This window comes from Ciconia boyciana, chromosome 6 (assembly GCF_034638445.1).
Source record: "Ciconia boyciana chromosome 6, ASM3463844v1, whole genome shotgun sequence".
Taxonomy (NCBI): domain Eukaryota; kingdom Metazoa; phylum Chordata; class Aves; order Ciconiiformes; family Ciconiidae; genus Ciconia; species Ciconia boyciana.
The window spans coordinates 36,620,147-36,634,283 of NC_132939.1; the positions used below are offsets into that span (position 1 = coordinate 36,620,147).

Below are 14,137 nucleotides of genomic sequence, written 5' to 3' on the forward strand. Positions count from 1 at the left end.
CTCTGATTGGGCCGCTTGCCGTTCGAAATCAGGCCCCAGCCGCCCAACGGCCACTCGGGGCTGCCCCGGCAGCGCCTGGCTCCTGCGCCGCCCCTCGGCCTGCCTCGGCTCCCAGGGCCCCGCGCGCCGCCTTTGGGCGATCGCGCTGGCTACCTAAAGGCCCTCCCCTGAGGCCGTCGGTGGGAGGGTGCTGTGGAGGTTGCGGAGGGGTGGGCGGTGTCTCCCGGGAGCTCCTGCGGCCGGTTGCCGGGTGGTGTCGGTGTCGGTGTCGGTGTCGGTGTCGGTGTCGGTGTCGGTGTCGGTGTCGGTGTCGGTGTCGGTGTCGGTGTCGGTGAGCGGCTGAGCGCTGACCGGTCTCTGGGCAGTGGGAGACGGAGGGAGCCAGCAGCCGGGATGGAGTAACAGGCGCAGCAAGAGGGAGGGTCCTCCAACACTAAAACTACCACGTTTCCTTCCCCTCACCCCCAGCAAGTTCCAGGCCAATGTTACTAAGTTTGGGTTGGTTTGGTTGGTTGTTTACTTGAAAAGAAATGTTCGTTTGTTTCTTTGAAAACATTTAAATTTAAAGTAAATCACCGCAGTTTTGTGAATAAACGGAATTCTTCAAGGAGGAATGAATACACGATGTCAGGCTCCCTTGATTGTAATGGTGTCGTATGTTGGGATAGAAAAAAGATTAAGGATCTTCACATCTACTTCAGTCAGTGATGTTACTTTCTCCTGCATTAGCTTTGGTCTGTGCAGACCCGTTTAAGATGGTTTCATCATTTTCTGTGGACAAAACCACAACTCGGAATTTAAGTGGCAGTTAAACCATTAGCAGCAGCTTTATTTGTACTTTCTAAATTTGGGTTTGCTTACCCATTCCATACTGTGTTCTCATACACCGTCTCCAGGAGGGTCATTTGGGGTTTTGCACCATGTTATAGGAAGAACTGCACTGTTTTTTTTTTTAATTTTCTATTCCAAAGGTAAGTCTTCAAGTCTGAATAACAGTCAAGTTAATGAAATGCAGCCTTTCTGTGTAGAGTCATAAATAAGTGCTGTAGCAAAAATAAGCTTTTCAGCTTTTCCTTGATACATATTCTGGTACTACTTCTAAAGTGAGCCTTACTTCACTGACAGAAAGAGAATACCACAAAGCTTAGACACAGAATGATAATAACCATGTTATGGTGCTGTGAACACCTGTGGACACAAAAACTAGAGAATAAAACAAAAAGGAGAATAGCTAGAGTTTTCCAAGAGTCATCAAAATATAAAGAGAAAAAAAAACCTAGAAAATTTTGTGGAAGAAGGACCTAGCAGCAATAATAAATAGCAGATTAGACATGAATTTTCTTAAGTAAAAACCCAGGATTTTGTTTATGGATGTCAACATCATGTCATTGAGCAAAAGTAATATTCCTCTAAATGTAGTTCTAGTGCAGCCTTACTGTAAGTATTATTATCTTTCCTGGCATTGAAATTACATGAAAATACGAAATTCCAAAACCTAAAATATCACTGATGAGAAAAGTAAAGGAATAAAATAGGTACCACAGAATTTAGTTTAAGCAATCTCTATCCAGCTTAGTTTTCTGTAGTAATGATGAATTACACAAGAGGGAGCTGTGATCTGATAAATATATCAAAACTACTCATGTCAGGAATTTTCCATTCAGTATTCCCATAAGAAAAAACACATGATGACAGTATGTGTTGTATTTTTTTCCCAAAAAAGTGATGGAGGTAATTTTTTACATTTTGCAGAAGATATTTAAAGCCACAGTATTATCTAATAATTTTGTCAAAAATATTTGACACATATTTTAATATCCTTTAGGTGACTATTTTAACATATTTCTGCTTTATTTACAGGTAGAGACTGGAGCAGAAAAATTACTCTGCAAATAAGAACTAGGCATCTAATTTTGGAACCAGTTGTAGCATCTCAACTCAAATCTATGATACTCTTTCAAAACTGAGTTAGAAAAAATGAAGTAAAAAGCTATTTGCCCACCCCCCCCCCCCCCCCCCCGAATTGTGTAAGAATTGACATGCCAAGCTTCTGGCATTTTAAATAATTCTAATTTTCAGAGGCTATGGGTGAAATCCTGTCCTGAATGAAGTAAGTGGCATAACTCTTTTGTCATCAGGAGGCCCACGTTTACACTCCTTTTTGCATCCAGCATGTAATAGACAAATGTAGTTGTACACACAGACACTCTTTTGCACTATCCATATATAGGCATATGTTTACATTTGGGGAGGGAAAAAAAAACCATGAGCACCTACATTTAGCGTGGCATTTTGTGAATTTTGGAAGCTACTCCAGAAATCAGAGCTTTAAAAAAGAAGTCAAGAATTTACTAATAGTCTCACTTCAGTAACCACTCAGAACAGTCAGTGGTCAAACCAACCAGAAACTCAGCCAGAGGAAGCAGAAACAAGCTACTTCAACAAGCAGAGTAACATCACGAGGAGTATGGAAAACAGACCTTACTCTGAAGTACCCCTCCCTGAACAAACTCAGAACTTGGTGGGAAAGAGTGTAAGTATCCCTCATTCTGGCAATACAAGGGCTGGATTTGCCTTACTTCTTCGATCAAACCAGCTGAGGGCAGAAAGATCGTAAGGGCAGATCATGAAAAAGAAAGATCATGAGGGCAGAAAGCCAGACAATGCCATCCAGGAGAAACTCTGAAAAGTAGCTGCACGAGGGACGTTTATGCATTGATGTTGTCAGAGTCTGACTACTAATACAGTTTATTCTGAACATCCTTACTCATTCTTGTCTCTTCCTCGCTTTCTCTCTTAATGAAGAATTATTTACTTCAATTCCCAGTTGTCATCTCTCCGTGCTGTTCAGCCTGCGTTTACATTAGTTATGTCCCTTTTCCATCTCCCACTCCCTCCGCTGCTTTGCCTTGTCTTCAGTAAACAATTTTGCCCAGGACTGAAAGTGTTGGGCGGGGATCAGTCTCATGCAACAGTGTCCCTACTTGCAACCATTCAGAATTATGTCAGAAGCAAAACAATCTGGATACTCTAAATACCTTCAACATTTACGCTTAACTATATCCCCTGCCTCTGTGACTAGCTTGATGAAAACTAATTCCAGATCAAGAAAATAGTAAGGAAGAGGATTTAAAGAGTATCTGAAGTACAAAAATAAGGTTAGAAAGAGTGTCTTCCAAACTGACATTCAACATGAATTTCCTCTGAACCATGGTTTGAGGATAGAATAATTCTATTTAACCCACATTTCATTTGGCTTATGAATTTGGTCTCAATTTACCATCTTGTCACTTCAGGTTTTTGAAGAGACTATTGCAGAAAATTAGATACGACAATCTTAAAACCTTAGTATCAATTTTATAAATTATTGAGCGTGCTCCACATACAGGTTTCTTGGGGAGAGATTATCAAAGCTAACTAACTCATTCAAGTTTGAATATTCCACACTAAGAATTATCAGTATTTATTTTGTCTGAAATATTCTAAAACTTGATTTTGTAAAAAGAAGTAATTTTTTTTTTTTTTACATTCACTAGTGCTTAGTCAAGCAAGTTTTTCTAAAGAAGTTTTGGGACAGCTCTCAGAGAACAGGAGTATACAGCATACCTTTCCTCCATTTACTCTGCAGGACCACATGTTTGAAGGAACGGAAGAATCACCATGTGAGGGAAAAGATACCTGCATCTCTATTTTACATAGATGAAACTTTGGAAAAGCCTGAAGATTTCATAGGCAGATTCTAACAGATATAATGCTAGGATCTTGAGTCAGTGACAAAACTTCCATGCTTATTGCACTGAGAAAGTATTTTACCTATTTTTCTTTGGGGTTGGAGACAGTACTTCTGATACCTTCAAATGCTAATTAGAATAAGTCAATCAACTTGAGCGGGTTTAAAGTTCACCACCTCATCTGGAATTCTGCTAGAAAATAAAGAATCAGAAAATGACTGAAAGTAACAAGATTTGTTGATTAGGCAGAGAGATTTGAAAAATTTCTTTTACCACACTAAGGAGCGGGAGAATTTTTTTGAAGCCACATACGGTCTTGGAAACCAGCTTGTGAAATTTAAAGAGTGCTTCTGATTCAAAGCAGCTTAGCTACTGATGATACCACACTGGTCAACTCAACGTAGACGCTTTCTGTTGTAAGTGCTTGATGTTTTCAAGCATGGCTGAAGGTACGAGTTTATACTTGACACTGTGCATGACATTTTGCACTTATAATACATTTCATCTTTAACAACACTAGTAGGAAGACTGTTCTCTTTTCTGGTTTTCTCTCACTTCCAGTTCTTGCGCTTGTGTGGTTGAATGGTCTGAAACTGGCAATTTACCTGTGATAGAATGATTTAACAACTAGATGTGCAATCTTCACCCATTGTTTTCAACCCTAAAGCACAGAATTTAAAATAAAAGGTGTTAAGATACCTCTAACAAGGACAATGTTTTAAGCTGTTCCTCAATGCAGAATATTCTCTGGTAAAACCAAAACATGGATCTGTATATCAAGCTGCAGGATGTACCTTTAAAATAAAAGCAGAGTTGAACAAGCTGTCTAACAGACACAGAGTTTCACATCTGCTGCTTAAACCACAGCTGACTTCATGACTTAAAATATAGATTGATACAACCATAACATACTTAGACTAGTTATAGATTTGTATTTTATTGACATCATAGACTGTGGGACAGCTTAAGCAACATGTAAGCAAGGCAGACCAACTGATGGTCTGCTCAGGATGGAAATAATAAATGAAGACTAGTAACATTCACCTCAGTAGCTTGCAAAAATTGCATTAGAAGTTAAAAGATATAAGAAGCAATTGGTTTGCTTCCTACCTTAGTAGTAACATTAAAAAGAACAGAGATACCCAGAAAGAAAAGAATCAAAATGGAAAGGCAGGAGTTGCAATCTCCCGTTTAAATAAGGTTTATGTAACAGAAATCTGAAAGGTAAAAGGAGGCTGAAACTAACACAGAAGTTGATGCATATTTCCACCTTAACATATGTGTATGACAAATGGGAATCCAGGGGAGGACCCAAGTACCTAAACACACCCAAAAGCCTAGGAAAGATTTCCCAGAATTCAAGCCACTCTCCTGGAAAGCATGCTTTTGTTTAACAATACTAGAAAAAAAACTTAAAAGTTTTAGTAGATCTACAAATAGTAGCCTATAGTAGATAGAAAAAACAGTCAGTGCTTTGTTGATGGCCTAGGCAATATTGATAATTCAGGATAAGTAGCCTCAGGGTGGATAATCTTTTATCCTCATTCACTTTTCCTAGTGTGCTCCATTTCTCAGAGAAGATAGTCATAGCAGTCTTTTGTTTCTATTCAGCATAGCAATTCTATGTTTAGGTTTTTACTTTCAAGATATACAAAGCAAAACCAGTTTGAAATCCTGGTGTGATTTATTTAATAGCAATTTAAAATAGTTTATAACGTTTGTCTTGGATGGGTTTTTTTTGTTTTATTTTTTGCTTTGTTTTTTGTTTTTGGGGTTTTTTTGGGGGGGTGGTAGCTTTTATACCCAGTATTTTTCTTTTAGACTTGAAAAAGAGCCTGAATGCTTAAAGGCTTATCTGTTTTTTTTCCAACCTGTACCAGTTGGTCTTACAAGAGCTTTTATCTACAAACCTGGTCTAAGGATATAGGTAGGATAATGACAGTTACCCTGCCACTAGAGTACAGAAATGCTTTTGTTTGTTTATATCTTGCAGAGATAGACGCTTATTTGGAAATCTGCGTCTTAGCTGCTGCTGCACCTCTTCCCACATCAGCAAAGATTGCAGACTTCCCCAGCAAGTTCTCAAGGCATCTGTTGCAAGTCTGCTTGTTCTCTGAACGCAGGACAACAATAGCTTCTTCAGTCTCAAGCAAGGTCTTCAAGGCAGAGCAAAATGGTAATTACTTCCCTTTCAGGGGAAAAAAGGAGAAAAAAGGGGAGAAGGATGCAGTACCATAGATTTAATGCTGCTATCGGACAAAAAACTCCAAACCATAATAGTTTCCTTTAACCAAGTCTGAATCAAGGGTCTATAGTGGCACTTAGAAGAAAAAAAAAATCTCTTCCTCTCACTTCTCACCTTCCATTTTCATTTTAATTCTACTTAATACGAGCTCTTTTTTCAGCACATCCCTTTCAGAAAGGAGAAATTGATTTTTTTCATCAACTGGCTCCTCCTAATGTCTTGTGAATCCTAGAATTTGGGGATAACACTCAGATAATAGGAATTATAATTTTCTTTTCTCAACTCTATGTAAGTAGAGACTGCATTTAGAGGATTATGGAATGTTTCTGGTAGGACGCTTTAATTTTTAAATCATAAATAGATAATTCATTGAAGGGTTGGAAATTTTACATCCAAGGCAAAATCTGGGTTTGTAAAACCTCTCTGTGTCAAGAATTCAGTTTATTTGGGTAACTGCTATTTTAGAACACAGTTGTGTGACACTGACTTGAGCTGCAAGGGAAGCAGATGCTAGGCTCTATGAGGTTATTAATGGAGTCGAGTCACTGAACAATTTTGTCAGTATTTGCGATGTGGAGAAATTATTTCCCATCCACTCTCAGGAAAGAGTTGTGTATTTTGGCTTGTGTATTTTTCTGCTTTTGTGTAAGACTTTCAAGTGTCTTATGTCCATTATACGTGTACCATAGTTCAAGAGATGTATCTTCCCATTTTCCACTTCAGTTGGAAAGATATGGACGTGTTGCCTAGTTAGCTTGAAAAATGAACCAGAGGCAGTATGGTTTTGTGGTGGGTAGACCTTGGCTGGATGCCAGGTGCCCACCAAAGCCACTCTATCACTTCCCCTCCTCAGCTGGACAGGGGAGAGAAAATATAATTAAAGGCTTGTGGGTCGAGATAAGGACAGGGAGAGATCACTCGCCAATTACTGTCACAGGCACAACAGACTCAAGTTGGGAAATTAATTTAATTTATTACCAATCAAAACAGAGTAGGGTAATGAGAAATAAAACAAAATCTTAAAATACCTTCCCCCCACCCCTCCCTTCTTCCCGGGCTCAACTTCACTCCTGATTTTCTCTACCTCCTCCCCCCGAGCAGTGCAGGGGGACGTGGAATGGGGGCTGCAGTCAGTTCATCACACCTTGTCTCTGCCGCTCCTTCCTCCTCAGGGGGAGGACTCCTCACACTCTTCCTCAGCTCCAGCGTGGGGTCCCTCCCACGGGAGACAGTCCTCCACAGACTTCTCCAACATGAGTCCTTCCCACAGGCTGCAGTTCTTCACGAACTGCTACAGAATGGGTCCCTCCATGGTGTGCAGTCCTTCAGAAGGAGACTGCTCCAGCGTGGGTCTCCCACAGGGTCACAGATCCTGCCAGCAAATATGCTCTAGCTTGGACTTCTTTCTCCATGGGTCCACAGGTCCTGCCAAGAGCCTGCTCCAGCACAGGCTTCCCACGGGGTCACAGCCTCCTTCGGGCACATCCAGCTGCTCTGGTGTGGGTTCCTCCATGGGCTGCAGGTGGATATCGGCTCCACCATTGACCTCCATGGGCTGCAGGGGGACAGCCTGCCTCACCATGGTCTTCAACCCGGGCTGCAGGGGAATCTCTGCTCCAGTGACTGGAGCACCTCCAGTGACCTTCTCCAAGTGACCTTGGTGTCTGCAGAGTTGTTTCTCTCACATATTCTCACTCCTCTCTCTGTCTGCTGTTCCACAGCTTTTCCCTTTCTTAAATATGGTATCACAGAGGTGCTACCACCATCACTAATGGGCTCAGCCTTGGCCAGCGGTGGGTCCGTCTTGGAACCAACTGGCATTGGCTCTATCGGACATAGGGAAAGCTTCTAGAAGCTTCTCACAGAAGCCACCCCCATAGCCCCCCTGCTGCCAAAACCTTGCCATGCAAACCCAATACAGGTTTCTTCTCTGAGGAGATATGATTTTGATCCACTGTAGTAATCATGCTGAGAATGCATTACTGAGACAATGCATTCATTCTGAAGACCTATGTTTCTAGATTTTAAGGGTTAATAAAACTTCCTTGGGCGGAAATAAAAGCTTCAGGCTGGTATAATTCTGTACATGGAAAGGAAATTAAGATTCCTCTTATATTACTCCACATTTATAGAATACTTGAGATCAGAATTGCTTCACAAACTATATATAGGATGCAGATGACCTGCTGAAATCCTCAGTCGGTTGAAAGTACAAAGGCATTGACTTGGGCAGACCCCAAGGAAAAAGTTAGATGGGACACTAAGCATCATGTCTTATGTCACAGAACTTGTTCACAAATATTCCAGAAGGACAAGATTTTAGTTTTTCATTGTTGCCTTAGCAAATTGTTACCACGTTATGAAAGTAGTAACTCAGAGGCAAAATGCCTTCTTTATTTATGGCAATGCATTAGTTTTCATAGATTATCATAGAGTTTAAAGCCAGAAATGACTCTTAGATTGTCTAGTCTGACCTCTTGTATATCACAATCCAGCAATTTATGTACTAAGGGTAACAACTGATGGTTAGGAAGTTTTTCTAATGGGAGAATTATGCGTGTTTGACTCTCTTGGGCACAAAAATGTGAAAATTGCATTCTTTGGCAAATACTGTAACTGTTATGAAATTGTATAAAAGATGGGTATAAACCTCTCCTCCAGCTACACAGATAATAAAGCAGGAATCTGAAACTTCATTTTATAGCCTACCCAGTCCTATAGGCCTATTTTGAGGAAGCCTGTCAGATCATTACTGGAGGAAGGTTTAGACTAAGGAACTAATTTCTAGATTTCAGACAACCTTTGACATGAGGTAAAATAGAAGGGAAAAAAATGCCTCTTCTTCTGGCACATCTTCTGGGCAGGTTCATATTCTAGATGCCTTGAGAATATAAAAATCAAAGAGCAGGAAGTTTAGATACTTCTAGTCCTGGATGGAAGCTGAGTGGGGGTTTTAAAGTTGCTATTTTGGACTTGTGCCTACAGTGGGATCTCAGGTGGAATGCAGCTGCCCAAATCTTATAATGAGGCACCCAAGGCTTTAGTCAGATATGCCACAGCATGTTTGAAGTAGGAGCTGTTCTGAAATCTTTAGAAGTTTAACTCCAGACCCAAATCTTGATGTTTTCTCTCCTGACTTCTGATCTCTCCCTTTCAATTGGTATGGGAAGGAGAGATGGTAAAGCAAGCTGTGTATGGGAAATTAAAATGAGAACAAAAGCCTGTCCAAATTATGCAACAAGGATCATTATGCTATAAAATTGCTCTTCAAATGTGGCTGTCATTGAAAGATATTAAGGTTTCAACAGTTATTTTCTTGATGAAGACTTAATTTCTTGCATAAAAAGGTTTTTAAGCTTAAAGCTATGCCTACACAGTAGTGTCCTTTGATTTTTGGAATGTTTGAAGGGTGCTAAAGGATTTGAGTGTTATAGAAGTATTTTTCATCACTACAGATCAGCTGTCTCAAACTACTTTCACAATAGCCTTATAATTTAAACAATTTACGAATGTAATGTATTGCTAGATACAATGATCACTAGATCATTTTGTGATGGAATGCATGTAGTTTTAGGAACTCAGTGCAGGCTTGAGGGTCGTGCTGCTGTACCTAGGGCTAGAGTTGGGGTTGGACAAAAACAAGTGTCAACTACATTTCATCTGTGAATTCAAAGGAGAACTTCACTGGAATGTAGCAGAGAACAGAAGCCACAGATTCCCTTTTTTAATGCCATTTTCTCTTTCTCTTGTGGAATGGGCTTTTCCTGTGTGCAGTGAGGCAGAAATAGGCTGTTTTAACATACCAACAGTGAGTGTTTGAAAAAATAAAATCTGTAGATAATCTTCATGATGGCATTGTTGTTTAGTTTCATAGACTGCATAGTGATGTACATGTCACTGGAGGGCTCTGCTGTGCCTGTCTGTAATCAAAGTGCACTCTTTGGCCTAGGAACAACAGCCTGATGTGTGGTTTTAAGCAAACTTACTTTGAAGAGCACACACAGGCTTTCCTTCCTCAGTTTTCCCCCTAGTCATCCTATACTCATCAGTTACATAGTTGTTCGTTGTGGGGTTGTTATGATACCCCAGTGCTTGGGATACGAAATCTGGCCTCTGTTTCTAACTCTGTCTTTCTCCTGCTGTGTGGTCCTGGGCTCCTCTTAAACCTCCATCTGTAAAAAGCTGTCTACTGGCTGTTTAAAGGACAGTAGATAACTATTTTGTGGGTCTATTTAATATATTCCCCCAATTCTTTTTCCATTCTTTTCAACTTTGAGGTTGCTTTGATCTAATTTCTGTATACAAATTCACTTTTTTTTTCCTCCAGTAGAAAAGATAATTGTATATGAACAAGAATATTCAGTTATTTTTATTACTTCTTTTTTTCCCCTTCCCTTTCTTTTTACACATTTATATTACAGATGTGCCTGCTGGACTCAACTAGCATTTTAGCCTCCCTACGCTAGATGCTACGTAAATCCAGTAAGAGGCAGGACCTATTAGGAAAAGCTTGGAAGCCAAATAAACAAGGCAGCACGTATTATTAGGTAGAAGAGGCACAGATGGATGATATGGCTTGTCTAGGAAGGTCAATGGCTAAGCTAAATATAGAATCCAGGTCTCTTGAAATTCAGTCCCACTAACCACCCACTGACATACGCAACCTCTTTTTTCATAAAGCATCAGTAGTTCTAACTGGGTAGAAACAGTGGCACAGTGTGACTTACTTAGACATACATTTCTCCTATATGGCCCGATCCTGTTACCTTTGTAATAAATACAAAGACTTCTACTGGCTATTGAGTCCAGCTCATATTGAAGAGCAGATCGGTAAAGGGAGCATACCTTCAAATAGGCTTACGCAAACAGTTCAACCAATGCACCACGTACATTTTCACAAGCTGGGACTGGTTAGTAAATAGGATGGAGAAAAAAACAAACAGACCTCGATTTAGACAATAGTGACTGTTTTAAGAGACCACAGTATAACTTCTATATCAGCCATTTTCAGATCTGAATAGTCTACTGATAAACTTCTAGAGAAAACCAGACACAAACCTGCAGCATTATTGTAGGTGGCAGTAGTAAGGTCACATTTATTACTCCTATTTTCATTACAGTTACTTTTACAAATAGCACTGACATCTGTCATAAGGTTATATGTGAATGTAGTTAGAAACAGTCTTGTTACCTACAAAGCCACAATCCTGAAACCTCTTACGCATATAGATACCTTTCTGTTACTTGTAGATGGATCTTAATCCATTTCACGGACTCAGCATGTTGTGAGGGCAGAGAAGCTCAGGTCAGCTTTCTGTGTATCACTATGGGAACTGGATCTCTGCAGTGTCTGGTGCGGTCATATGTGACCCAGCCTCAGGGGACAGGGTTTGTCACTTGAGAGCGTCACCACACGACCATGGCTCTGCACCTTCCCTCGCTGATACACATGTATGTGGCATGCCTCATCGTGTGAGCTCGCAGGCTTTTGAAACTGTCTGCACTTTACAGCTAAGCGTTGTTCAATGGTTAATCTTTTCTTTATTACATCTCATCATATATTCTTCTAGCTTTATTACCTAAGTATTGTATTATGTATGTTTTAACTGTGTCATCTCATTCCTCATCACCTTAGAGAAATGAAAACTGACTGTATTTAATGTTAACATAGTCAGCAATCCTATTAAAATAAACTTGAAATTTCATGTAGTAAAACTGTTTATTTTACAGGATTAGAATTAAATGTCTGCTTATCTATTATTTTCAATTATTTTAGAAGAAAACGTAAAAGATGAGTGAGAGACACTAAATACATTGAGAATGAGAACTTCAGAGAAGGCAGCAACTCAGAAGAAAAAAGAACAGAGAAGTTGCTTCAGACAACTAACAAAAGAGGCAAATAAGAACCTACTGCTGTATACTTATAATTTCCTTTGTTCTTTGTGATCTCTGGAATTTTGCACTGTTTTTAACATGACATTTCCAAATATCTCAATTTTCCAAATTGCCATATTAGATTTTTTCCACAGCTTTACTCTACTAGGAAAACTAGTTCTAACTATGTGTATGTAGCTATTTTTACATATATTTTATTTATATGTTATTTCTAAATTTATTTTATTTTTAGTTACTTTTGCTTCTAAAAATACACGTAAGATCAGCACTCATCTAGGAAATGCAGAACTGTTTTTTTTGTCTCGTGACTACCGATAAGTTTGAATTCTTACTGCATCTGAAAAAAATTACCTGCCTTCCACTTGAAGGCATTCACACTGGTGTTAAGATGTGTCAAGATCCTTTGCTATGCCACCTCCAGTGAAAGGCTGTCAAGGTGAAAACGCTACATGTCATCCCAGCTTCCCACGCTACACCCAATTTTAATTTACTCTTAAATTGCCACAATATCTTGTGAGTACTATATTCTGTCAAGTAAATGTTTATAATCCATGTTTCCTTCAAAAATAAAAAAATAAAGGAATACAGCAAAATAAATACATACTGCACTTTTCAGATTGTGGTATTTGTAACTGTTTTTGGCAGGAAGGAAAAGTGAAAAAGAGAGATTTCCAATAGAAACAGACTATGAATTGCACGTGCTCTCAGAGGAAATTTTGCCAGGAATGGAAGACGCATCCACCACTGTGTACAGTGTCACAGCTGTAGGACTGCTCTTCCCCTTTTCAAATTAGATAGTTTTCCCTTTACCAGTCAGATACTTCTTTAAATAACCTACGTTGTGTAATCCTCAAACAAGGAAAACGTCCTGTGTTCATGTTTTAGAGGAAACAAAGTTATTAGCATATTATTGCATCAGCATATTATTTCTTCCATTAGGTTCCAATCTTTCATAAATATACAAGCTCTCAAGACAGCTAAATGTAGAATAAAAAAAAATTGGAATGTGAAGAAATTCTCATTTCAGTAATTTCTACATCCATTTATTTATAGCTTTATGAGATATTTTCAGGTAGCTACAGAGGTACTTAACTTTCTCCATTGACTCTGCACAAAACTATCCGTTTAAAAACCTGCAAAGATCAAACAATTCCTATGTTGGTTATGTTAGCTGCAGAAAAACCACCACCCCTGAAGCTGATTTCCTGCTTGAGAAACCATAAGCTAATTGCAGAACAAAAGGTACGTTTTGAGAGGTCCTCCACTTTCAGCAGTTACTGTGTTAAAGCGTATCTGATGCAGAGCAGCTTGTAAATGTTTTGCATGTTCTGGGAAGAAGATATTCTGGTTGATGTATGCTGTTAATACTGCTGGATGTGATGATATAGCATGAAGCAAAGCAAGCTGCATCCTTTAGTGTCAAAATTTTCAGTTTCAGCTGCTCCAAAGAGCATGTATTTGGGTAAAGAGTAGGCAGCTGCTTTTTTTTCAGTCAACTGTCATCTTTACCAAGTCACTTTCCACCTGCTGCTTTTTGGAAAAATTAAAATCCTTCCCACTCTCTTCAAGTCAGTTACCAAGATTCAAACCCATGGTGTCAGGATAATGTCTGTTACATCACTGACAATGAAAAGAACAACGCGAAGAGAGCAAGAGGTAACTTGTGGTACTTAACAGATTGGTTTTGTGTTTTTTTTTAAAATTAAAATATATTCATTTATGTTTATTATGTATTTATTGTCTGGTGATGATGACTCCTAGTTTTTTACTCATTTTTCAAAGCCAAATATTCAGTGTATTTAATGTCCAATTTAAACTCCAGTTTTTCCATAATTACAATGATTATAATCAATGAATGAAAATAGCTTAGACTTTAACACCTTAAAAAATACATTTTCAGAAAACAGCTTCATTATCTCAGGCCTTCAGCTTCTAAAAGTATTTAGGCAATACTGTGTTCAGTGCTGCTAGGCCTGTGTGACGTCGATGAGAGCTTCATTTCTGAAATACGATAGGATGCCCTTAAACCCAGACCTTCTAACCATCCACATTAAAGGTCTCTTAATCTAATCGCCAGGAATTCTGCTTCATGCCAGGGCCTGAAGTTGGTCGTGTGGCTCTGCCAAGCTGCCCCTGTCTCCTCCGCACTATGTGTTTGAAACCCATCTGTGTGCGTGAAGGGCTGGAGCACAGGAAGCCAAGTAGAAGTAACTCCACAGCTTGCTGGTCCTGGCTTCCCTTCCCATCCCTCTGCACTTCACTTGCT

At 39.4% G+C, this 14,137-nt stretch overlaps 1 long non-coding RNA gene across 8 annotated transcripts; it reads left to right on the forward strand.

Annotated features, from left to right (window-relative positions):
* The first annotated feature begins 186 nt into the window (after positions 1–186).
* LOC140652676 (uncharacterized) lies at positions 187–12,743 on the forward strand. Of its 8 annotated transcripts, none has more exons than XR_012042906.1 (5): positions 187–331; positions 1,861–2,533; positions 3,537–4,180; positions 5,725–5,907; positions 11,753–12,743. It is a non-coding gene; the product is annotated as an uncharacterized lncRNA (long non-coding RNA). The 8 variants fall into 8 exon arrangements; XR_012042908.1 differs by having other exon boundaries at positions 188–498; positions 3,629–4,180; positions 11,753–12,740; XR_012042909.1 differs by having other exon boundaries at positions 188–331; positions 3,629–4,147; positions 11,753–12,740.
* Positions 12,744–14,137: the final 1,394 nt, after the last annotated feature.